The sequence below is a fragment of the Ooceraea biroi genome, chromosome 5 (genome assembly GCF_003672135.1).
Source record: "Ooceraea biroi isolate clonal line C1 chromosome 5, Obir_v5.4, whole genome shotgun sequence".
NCBI lineage: Eukaryota > Metazoa > Arthropoda > Insecta > Hymenoptera > Formicidae > Ooceraea > Ooceraea biroi.
This window is the reverse complement of record NC_039510.1, coordinates 17,272,505-17,283,608: the sequence shown is the minus strand read 5'-3', so window position 1 is coordinate 17,283,608 and position 11,104 is coordinate 17,272,505.

Here is an 11,104-nt window from a genome sequence, read left to right as displayed (position 1 = left end):
TTATTCATACTGGCCATTATCTCCGACAATGTTGCGCGATAAATACCGCCGTGGAACCAATTAAGCGGACCGCGCCGGCGCAGTCTGCGGGCGCGCGCGTCGCCGGCTTTTATCGGCGATCTTTTTTGCCGGCGCGACATGCTCGATCTCGTGCCTCTACCCACGTGCCGATTAATGAGGCGCGACCGGGAGAGCAGGCCGGAAAGAATCAACGGTCTGGATTTCGAGGGGGAGACGAAGCAGAAAGAAGGAGAAAGCGGTGCGTCGCCTCGCAGCGCGGAGGAGGAAAGAAAAGCGAGCATCGCGAGAGAGAGCGACGAGAGTCGCTAAAAGGCAGCCGACGCTAAAAGCGAAGCGTGCGTGCGCGCGCGCGCGCGCGCGCGACCGCGTGAATAATAATCCGTGATTAATAGAGTGCTAAGCCAGCGACGTGGCGCGCCCGCCGCATGAATGGCCGTAGTACTATTAAGCGGCAGCGGTGCTGGCTATATTACACCTATGGTATGATACGAGAGCGAGAGCGGGGCACGCGGCTAATTTTGTCGGCACGAGGGATGCGAAGGTGCACGTCCGACGTTATCTGATCTCCATCGTCACACGAGTCCGTGCACATGCGTTGTCCCCGGTCAAAAGACGCAGATGAACACATAAAGATTGATGCACACATTTATCACGGAACGAGCAATCACATACGTAGTGCGATTAACTCGACTTGATTCTTTCGTAGTTCCTCGGTGACCACTGTTTCTGCATTTACCTAGGTATTGCGTAACTTTGCAGAGCAGATGTAAGCCCAAGTTTGACTTTTTTTAATTGTGTATCAAATATACTCGATGAGATAATTTTGTTGAATGTTTTCCTGCAGCATCATGATGACTGGTTGTGTTATGAAACTTGACGTTCAAGCTATGACCACTCTAAATTTCAAGGCGCTAGCACGTTTGCGCCATTACTTTTGACAGTACCTTGACTCGTCGAAAAAAGCCAATAATAAAGTTTGTTTTAAGCTGTGCAACACAGCTGGCAAAACGGACGAAATAATGAAAAGTGATTGTTTGGATCGTTCCAACGTTTTTAGATGATTTGCTCAATTTTGTGACGGCAGGTGGGACATTGTAGACACTCCATCACTAAAAATAAATCCTATCTCCAAAAAGTTGCTTGAAATTCTTCGATTGGACCGCTGTGTGTCTGCAAGATTCATCAAGAAGCTCACTGACACTAAAAGCATTGTACATCACATTCTGATCGAGGATTTGAACAAACGAAAGATCTTCGCATACACTGACGGAGGATCAAAAAGATGCCAGAGTGGAGCATTGCAAAGACATTAAGAGCAGTCAATATTGATCCGGATTTCATGAAAAACATCGATATAACATCGTGACAAAATATGTTTTCAATGTGAGTTCACTCACAAAGTGGTAGAGTGCGGAATGGCAGAAAAGAGCCAAAACCGAAGAAAATGAACATGCAGAAGAACCATATCAAGACATTGCTTAGCGTTTTCTTCGATTCGAAAGGAATTGTTCACAAGAAATTCATAAGAGAAGATCAAACGGTGAATGCTGATTATTTGGATGTTCTGAATTGTTTGTCGAACAGAATTTTTCGAGTTCGACTTGAGTATCGAGAGCAAGGGTTTCTTCAAATTTATTTCTGCACGATGATGCACCGGTACACAAATCTAAGATTTTATGCGATTTCATGGCCAGAAAAGGTATCACAGTGCTCAAACACCTGCCGTATTCGCCAGATTTGGCTTCTGGCCATTTCCCAACTCAAGTTGCCGATGAAGAGAAAATGTCACGATACCATTCAGGACATCCAAAGGGCTTCGATCATGGTTGTGGGGCAATTCCGAAAACGGGGCTGCTCCGAAAAATTGTTTAATCGCTTCCAGCGTTGTACTGATTCAAAAAGAGTGTTTTGAATAAAAAAAATAAAAAAACAAAAAATAATTGACATCTTGTATTTTTTCGGTACCAGTTGCACCAGAATCTAAACAGACCATGTATGTCTCATTACGAAGATAAATATAAGAAAATGTCAAGTCATGTAAATTATTGAAAGCTAAACTCACGTAAATATAATACAACGAAATAATGCAGAGGTTAATAAAGACGAACATTACGAATTTGAATCTCGGGGACAATGAAAGCACGAACGACACAAGACGCGTCCAGTCCGCACAGTTAATAGTTGGACAAAGAGAGACTATGGGCGTTGAATCGTATTGAAGATTGAATATCGAGGGAACGTTATCTATGCGCCTGTAACACCTAAGCTGGCCGACGCGCCGAATACCGCGGTGTCTCGTCAGGATTATGGCGCGAAGCGCGGATTCGGAGGGAGCCGAGAACGTAATTTCGGAGGTAGCCGTGACCGCGGTCATCGGTCGGCGGTTCGCCTACGTAATACGTACTACGTATAAGTGGTGGGTAGAGGTATGCGCAAACGGCAAACAAGAAGTAGCTACCGGCTGCTTCCACAGGTGGTCGGGTCACGAACTGACCCCACTCCACCGGCCCACCTCTCTCTCTCTCTCTCTCTCTCTGCCTTGCTCTAGCCTCCCTTTTTCCCTCTCCTTTTCCCTTCCTCTGTCTATCGTCTCGCGTTTTCTTTTCTCCGCTTCTTCTAGGCTCCTTTCCCGCTGTTTCTTCTCCGCGTTCTTGTCCCAGCGTTCTCGTTCGTTTTTTTCTCTCCGTCCTCGTCTCTTTTACCTTCTCTTTCGCTTTCTCTGTCACACTCTGTGTCGAGGCTCACTCGACTCCTGCTTGACCCACGGCACGTTAGGTGTATAGGTACGTAGTAGGTCGAGTGAGCTGTCGAAGGAAGGAGCAGGTGACGCCATGAGTATCTAGTATTCGTAACACAGACGTAAAGTCCCACCGAAATATTTTGACTTTTGTTAAGCTACGGAACTAGTTAAGATCTGCCGATCTCTCGTCTCGTTTACAAGTTTCGCCAAGAGTGAATATACGCTACTATAAATAGTATTTCACCGTTCTTCTTTTGGCTAGTAAAACCGGGTGAGGAACTGATGGAGAGTACAATGCGTTCACATTTTTCAGAGACAGTTTCTTTCCCGAGAATTCTTTTTTGAAAAAATCTGCGCGTCAGTCTATCGTAACTTTCGCACGACCCATTTTGGTTATCCCCGTAGATAACAGTTATCTCTGCGTTGCGTCTGCAGTGAGTCAGCTACGTTTAGTATTTATGATCGCGAAATAGCCACAAGTTCTCGTATCGGAACGCGTTGTATACGCGTAAAGTGGTCTGGCAAACTTCACGAGGAAGTCAAGGCCGCGTTACGCCGAAGCCTTCGAATATACATTCTATGTCGCAACGCAACAGTAATTCACCAAAGATCTGCTGATATACCCGGTAAAGCGTATAAGCTATACACGTAGCAAAAAGATTCCTTCCAATGTTCCTTTGCTACATTTATGTGCTATATATATATATATATATATATATATATTTTACTGTTAATTAAATTTTATTTTATTGATTTAACAGCGGTGCTCGTATATTTCCAGCTTCGCAGATTCTTATTGATGCAAGTTAAATGTACACATATAAAAATATAAAATTCTCTTTTCTTCGAAAGTTATATCCATACACGAAAGATAATATGCATCGTAAAAGATCAGGCAAGAAACTGTTGCCGTCAAATTGCGAAGTTAAGACTTTTTGAGGGATATGAATAGGGAAATATTAAAATCCAATTCGACGTTTAATTGCCAGGACATTTAATATTGGAAACTGGAAAGTCGTCATGCAACGAATGTTCTCACAGATTTATGAAGAAATCACGAAATAACTTGTCTCGTAAATTTCAATATAATGACGTTTAGTGAAATTTGCGCGAGCGAGTGAAAGGCTCATGTGCAGCACTGAACTACTGTGCCACTGTGTGACCATTTCAACTGAACTTTATAAAGTTGATAACCTTAAAATATTAGAAATACATACATATAACGGAATTATATGTATTCACTCTTTGCCTTCCCTCGATCATTAATTAAACAAGAAACTCTTCTCAGCGGGAAATATTACCACGAGACGAAATAATCGCGCTGAAGAGATATTTTATTAGGTGGAGCTTGCGTAGGAAAAAAGGGAAAGAAACACGAAGAGTACACGGATTACCAATCCGCGGCTATTTATTCAATTCCATCAGCGACCGTAGGAACGTGCTGATGTTCGCGGGAACCGTTTCCAACCGGTCCGCGCGTACACCCGGATTCCGAAGTCCGCAGCAAGAGAACCGGGTTGCGCTGCTCGGTTGCTCGGTTGCCTTCAGTCGTAGGATGCTGAAGGCACTGCGGTTGCCATGGCGACCCACCACCACCGCAGCCCGATGTAATTATTTGAAAAACGCCCGCCGCAGCCCCATCCCTCCTCTCACCTCCACCACCCCCTCGGGGGGAGGAAAGGTGGTTGCCGGGTACAGAGCGATGCAAAAGTAGCCGAGTGAACTTTTGCACCCGCGTGCTGAGTATGATCGATGTCACCGTGATCGAGCCCACGAATCGGGCGATACGCGAACCGGAAGCGGAAGGAAAATTCCGGGGTGGAGAGGGACGCGACCGCGGTGAGACGACCTCGCGAACGGCCTATCAGCTTCCGTGGTGAGACGCGCACCGGAAGTAATCGCCGTCGTAAGTTTCTTTGTCGCGCGCCGAGGGTGAACGCTCCGGGGATGCACCGACTTCCGGATTCTGCCGCGGACTGTACAATAAATATGCGGGCTTCCGCTTCGTAAATTGGTTCGCTCGAAATAATTAAATGCGAAATTTCCCACCGCTTTTTGAGATAGCAAAATTTTATTCCCGGAATTTCTTTTTTTGCGATCTCTGGGAGAGATCCGTCGAGAGTAGCGACTATTTTCGGGCGAAAATTCAACTCGCGGGGATTCGGACGCGAGATCCACAATGTGGCAATCCGTAAATCCGCGTATCGCGCCCGTATTGGATTCTGTATTTTTCGGCCAATTTTCCCAGCGATCGGTTCAGCGGTTTAACTGCGGCGCATGCACGCACATACGTTCGTACGCTTCGGATTCTGGTCTTTTCCGGTAGAAATGTGATTGGAATGTGACGAACGGAATCCACTCGGCGATTATTACACAATAGCGTTCTTGGATTTATCAATATTTTAACGTGTGTAATATATAATTATACATAATGTACGAATATCGCAATGCAAATCCATGTTGAGTCTGTAATTAATTGTAATAATAACAAAATGATTGCTGTCTACGCGCACACAATTATCACATGCATAGCGTATAAAATTCAACAATTTGAATAAATTTGGACAATTGAAATAAATTTTCATATTTTTCTTTCTTGTTAGCATGTGTACTGTTCGACTACCGAGATTTTCTCGTGACAAGATTTCTCAAAGTAATTTTCAGACAATGGCGTTTAGCCGCAAATTTAGAAGTTAACACAAGGAATTCGAGATACGAGAAACTCGCATTATTAATTCACGCATCCCGAAAGGGGCCGGCTTTTTCAAGTCGTCGGGTATTTGCACTGGATATTTGCCGAGAGAAAATTCGTGGACAAACAAAAAGTGCGAGAAACAAGCGATTACGCAAAATGGTCAATGTTTTATTAGCGGCAGGAAATCGTTTCTTTCTTCTTTGGGAAAAGATAGAAAAAATTAGAAATAAAATAAATAGAAAAATAGAAATAAAAGAACAAACAACATTTCAATTTTAATCTTCATATTTAACAAAAGGGGCGGCAACTGTTTCATAACGTTCACAGCAGTTTCGCAAAAAATACGAGTATGATTCGACGCGATGTAAGCTCGCTAATCGCTAATCATTAATTGGCTGTTTCAAGGTAATACAACTCTCGCATGATGTAACGCATTTCGCAAACAATATATCGCGTTTAATGCACCAGCAATTCAGAATCGATAGGGTTTTATGTGCACGTCTACTGTATAAAATATCCGCGTTCTACATTGCAGACATTATAGCAATTAAAAGGCCAGTCGACTTCTGAATTGGAGTGTACCCGCAACCCTTTGCCACCCCCGTCGCGTCTACGTGTACCTGAATGCTCAAGGGTGTACATAACGCGGTAGCCGGAGTGCGGGTCAAAAATCGCAAACGCGAGAGAGTGCGGGGGGAGGGGGTGGGTAAGCTGCCTGTGTCGTGGTGTACCGCGGCTCTCGACCGCGCTTGGCCACCTCGTCAAGCACCATGTAGGAAGAGTAGGTGCGACCTGCTAAAAATTGTAATTAGAGTTATGTGCCCTCGGCCCGCCGTGACTGCGCGCAACCCTCTTGCTCAGCGAAAAGGACCGTGACCCCGCGCTCTATTTATATCCCTCCAGTTCCCAAGGTGCGTTATCGTCGGATGAGAAGGAAGAAATACGCGCTCAATTGATCGCTCTCACTCCGTGGAGGTCGTGAAAGCAACGCTTGAATTATAAATAAGGCGGTTCATGAACATTTCAAAATACTCATAAACGAACGATGATGGTTGTTCATTTATGAATCGATCAATGAAAGAATTTCGACAACAATTCTGATGGTCACATAAGATGCGTAAGATTGCAGCAACGGGGGCGACATTAGAGTCAAACAAGTCGATCGGCAATCGAGCAACACGTTTTCCCGCGTATTTCGCGACCCATCGAGGAAGACGATGTCGGTCCACAACGGAGAAACGAACGGAGAAGCTGGAGATCGAGAAGACGAAGAGAATGAAGGAAGGAGACGCGAAAGGAAGGGAGAGGAAGAGAGAGGTCCGTGGCGATGCTCACTTGTTGCTCGCTCGACTAATTGCCAAGTAATTGGCCCCGTACCCCCGCTCGTATAAAGTTTGCTTCATTGTCTTTAATAACGCCGTGACCTGCGCTAATGGCTCACGTCGCATTCGTCGGGAAAGGGAGAGCCTGGCCATTCGACGAGAAGGAACGAGAGCCTCGCGAATCGGGTGTGCCCAAAAAGGTGAGAAATCGATTTGGTAACGCACGAATCTGTGCGTGTTGCATAATTTTAGAAATACAGCATGGATAAAAAAGTTCAGTGAAAGCTGCGTGTACTACGTTTTTTGGATCCCGGAAACGCAAGAGTGTAACTTTCTGTGTAACTTTTCGAATCACGAAGAAAACGCGTTTGTCATTGTCGTTCTCCCCACCTGCGTTCTCTGTCTCCCTCGGGATCATCCCTTCGACCGGCCTGACACGCAATTAGCACAAATACCACCGTATTCGCGTTATATCAAATGTGTCGGGACGTTTCTTTCGCATATCCTTCATGTTCCATAATATTCTCACATGAAAAAAATATATGTATGAACGCGCTAAAAATAAGAACCTTTTTTCGTTATATCTGAAAAATAAGCGTATTTTCCTAATGCTAATATACTAGCTATTAATGAATATGAATACTCCATCATTAAGTAATTGAAATCTCAGTCAATTATTCGTTTCTTCATTTTCTTATGAATGCCGTTTTATTTCTGAATTCATTAGTTCTGATCAATCCATCAAATTCTGATGTATCAATAAGTGCATCTTTTATCATATTTATTATATTATTCGTTATTAAGTACTTTTTTTTTATTGTGGCAAAGCTCCAATAAAATCCACAAATATCTTAATGACAAAAGCCTGTTGGCTCGTTGTAGCTGAACTCTAGAACGACGCGTGTTACATCACGCATCAGCGAACTCGACAGAGTGCCAATTAAAAAAGAAATCTTTGAAGGTACAGAGAAATTGGCGGAAACGACTTTGGAAGGACGTATAGACAATAATTAGCGCGTATTCCGAACATAGAATTGCGATATTTTCAGAGACAACCTAATGTTTCTTTTTAATTATTTTAATTTTTTGAATTTTTCTTGATGTGATTGCGAGTTGTTAAAGATCCTGGCAGTCGATAGTAAAATGTGAAAAAATAGACGAAAGGTTGCATTCTTGACACTTGATCGTAAGCACTCGATCTATCAATCTCCAGTATTACCAATTATCAAATAGAACGGCGAAATTTTTAAGTGAGCGAATAATTCCTCGTGAAAGGCGCGGCAATTAAAGCGAGTAGCCTGCATTTTTTCCTTAGAGATGCCGGAACAAATCGCTAGAAAATTATAGTGGAAGGCGCACATTATCCGAATACATTATTAATTTATCATTACCATTAATTCCTCATTATTATTTATTATTTAGCAAATTACTATTTAGCCTCTTACTACACTCGGTTTCTCTGCTTGGTGCTCATCACTCTGACGCGTTTCATCAACGCTTATTGAATTGAGGGAAACGGGCATTTTAAACTAAACGATATCCAGAAAATACTCAAAATATCATAAGGCATCGCTAAGCAGAATCACCTCAAGAATTGCGTTGTAAATAAAGCTAGCAAAAGGGAAGCAAAAGGTCGTTTACACTCGTTATGACGCAAACGTGATCCCGTACAATTTACTCCATCCTTACAACGAGAAGAAAATATCCTTATTTGCAGATCGGAATGAGCGAATCAAAGAGAGACGCAGGTAACTTGTGTACCTTTCCATCACGCGAGTACGCGATAAAGGATAAACGACATAACGATCTACACATGTCCCGCAGCGAGGCCCCTTGGTGCACTGCGTGCGTGCGGAAGTAAGAAGCTGGGCGCAGCATCCGCGCGCCCTAGGAACCAGGGACAATCCGTGCGTGACCAGATGCGCGATTGTGCGCGGAATCGTGGAGTGACTCACACCCCGATCGACGGTGTCGACATAAGGGACCAACGCGTGGAGGACCTACAACGGGTACGCAACTGGCTATTGCGTTATCGTATCGCGATTGAATGTTTTCCGATACTGCATCGAAGACGATCTTATTCTATCACGTGAGAATGATTTACTAAATTCCCAATAAACTTCTCTAATCAAGGCAAGAAGGATCGCGTGCTCTCAAGAACTGAATGCTCTCAAAGCTATCCGATTACAAAACTGACTTCGTTCCTGTTCCACTCGAGGAGGAAGACATCGCCGTTGCGCCGTTCCCTAAATTAGGATTTGTTCGTGTTCATCCGTATATGCACCTAAATGCAGGCGAAACGGAGGAAGTCTAGGAAGGATACGGGAAAAAGAACGAAGCGACAGGGCAAATAGCGGACAGGAGACGGAGAAAATGACGGGGGAATCTCAGCGACGCGCCGGCTAGACGGTATCGTAAACTCCGGCGAGGAACTTTTGAATTTTAGTAAGAGGCGCTCTTCTCCCCTTCCTTCAGTCCCTCCCCCAATTTCTGTCGCTTCCTTCTCCGCTTGCTGCCTCGTCCTTGCTCTTGTCCTTAACCCTATAAATTAGGGAGTTCCCGAGCTTTCCCCTCTGCAACTGCTGCCTACGCTCGTACACTAGCGCCGATAAGGGAAACACCGTAGACGTGGCTGTTATATCCGTGGAGGATCTCGCCGAGTTCCTCACCGGAATCGACAGAGGTCGCCAGAGGTAACGAAAAAAAATAGCAGAAAAAGGATGAGAGGTGATCCCGAAGGAAATCGCGTCTCTCTCGGATATAATGCACCCAAGTGCGAAGAGTCAATAATTCATCGTTGACGCATTGAGCGTCGATGAGTTATTCGACCGTGCGTCGACTTTCACCTTTCGGGAAAAAAGACGAAGCGTGATTTCGAAAGGTTCGATAGGGCAACGATACATAAAACCACTTTCAGACTGAAGATTAATAGCTTATTAATGACAATACACGTACGTCGTGCCAATAAACGATCAGTCGTCGTGCTAAGCATGCAATTATAGAAATTCTGTTAGAGTGGCCAATGACCCTCGATATTGACAAATGACAATAATACTGAACAGAATAGAATAGAAATGTATCGAGAGACAAACAAAAAAGCCAAACAAGAAAGCCATACTTTGTATTATTTATAATTTTTCGTCGGAACAAATTTATCAGCAGCAGTGCATTCAGGAAAGTTGAAACTCCGGGAAATAGTACGATTCTTGTTATGGGCCGACAAGAAACCTAGTTGTTTGCCGTTACTCAACGTGTATTTAGCATAGAAACGTCCTTCCGGGTCATAGGTATTCAGATTTTCTATCTCTGGTATCCGGCTTCTCTCTCCTTCAGGATACGCGAGGGGTGCTGCCTGCAGAGGGTGGCTCGAAAGGAACGACGAAGCTTCCACGAAGCGGAGGGGAAGGTGAACTGAACAGAGGGGAGCAAAAAGAGGGACGGAGGGGAATAAGGGAAAGGAAGGCGGCAGCCATAAAGACTGAAAGAGAGAAAAAGAGAGAGGGAGAGAGGGAGAAAGGGAGAAAAGGGGAGGGGGAGAAGGGATAATTCCACAGCTAAATATCGGTAAAAATCAATACTATCTCTTTTCCTCGACGTACTGCCGTCACAGCTAATAATGCACGCAAAGAGCACGAATCTAAAGGACGATCAATAAATCATTCCTCAACGATTTTCCACGCATCGACCGCGGTTACGCGCGCGCTCCTATCCTCCCGCGAAATGTACTTGCCGATAACGTCCTGCACATCGCCGGTGAGAATACTCATCAGACGAAAATTTGCATTGTTGTTTCGTAAAGTACTTTCCGTAGACGGCATCGTGTGTTTGCTAATAATAATTAATATTGTAAAAGATATCGGTTGCCGATCCAGTACACGATTTCGTTGAGATATCTTTGAGAACGCAGGCACACATGACTGGGACATTTTATCCGTGTTGAATTACGATTTTGCAAACATGCAGTGTAATCTTTATCAACTTTATCCGTACGCGATAGTTTGGGCGTCAAGAGTGATTTCAATGCAGCGAAGGAAGTTGGTAGTAAGCGGACGAGTACCGATACGACTGCCGTACAGTACGAACAAGTTGCTACCGAGGCACCAAGGAAATACCCGCGTAAGAAGAGCGAGATATTCCAGCCAGGAGAAACAAGTTGCTGCCCGAGAAAATTATCAACCATAAATTCAAGGCAGGTCGAGACAGTGTGTGATACATGGCGCTTCGTTGCCATTTCCAAGTGTAATGCAACTTATATGCGCGTTTTCTATGCAGCTGCATTTCTGCGCGACACCTGTAACGCATTAAATGATCCGGTAAAAACATCAT